The sequence below is a fragment of the Chiloscyllium plagiosum genome, unplaced genomic scaffold (assembly GCF_004010195.1).
Source record: "Chiloscyllium plagiosum isolate BGI_BamShark_2017 unplaced genomic scaffold, ASM401019v2 scaf_13927, whole genome shotgun sequence".
Taxonomy (NCBI): domain Eukaryota; kingdom Metazoa; phylum Chordata; class Chondrichthyes; order Orectolobiformes; family Hemiscylliidae; genus Chiloscyllium; species Chiloscyllium plagiosum.
Genome location: NW_025209504.1, coordinates 3,625 through 4,419, shown reverse-complemented (window position 1 = coordinate 4,419; position 795 = coordinate 3,625).

The window sequence follows — 795 nt, the reverse complement described above, 5'->3', positions numbered from 1 at the left end:
GACCTCCCTCCACCTATCGCAATTCCCAACCCCCCTCCCCCAAGTCCCTCCTCCCTACCTTTTATCTTAGCCTGCTTGGCACACCCTCCTCATTCCTGAAGAAGGGCTCATGCCCGAAACGTCGATTCTCCTGCCCCCCCTGCTGCGCTTTTCCAGCAACAGATTTTCAGCTCCGACCTCCACACTCTGTCAGCCGCAGGGCGAAGGACATAGCCCAGGGGATTCCCCAACAGTCCACCCGATCCCAAGAATCCCGGAAGAGCTACTTACATCGCGGTTCCTCATCAACTGGATCAGGAGCTTATCCCAATTGTCATTGTCATAGTTGACCCTGAACAGTCCGACTCTGTTAATATTCACCAAGAGCCAGCTCTGATCTCTCACCCACATCTCCGGCACATACACCTCTAAAGGGACAACAAACACGGGGTTAGATACTGAGGAAAGCTCCCTCTACACTGTCCCCCCTCCCCCATCCCAGGGACAGGGCCAGCACGGGGTTAGATACAGAGTAAAGCTCCCTCTACACTGTCCCCCCCCATCCCAGACACAGGGACAGTACGGGGTTAGATACAGAGTAAAGCTCTCTCTACACTATCCCCTCATCCCAGGGACAGCATGGGGTTAGATACAGAGTAGAGCTCCCTCTACATTATACCCCCATCCAGGGACAGCACGGGGTTAGATACAGAGTAAAGCTCCCTCTACACTGTCCCCCCCCATTCTCGGGACAGGGACAGCATGGGGTTAGATACAGAGTAAAGCTCCCTCTACACTATCCCCCCCATCCAGGGA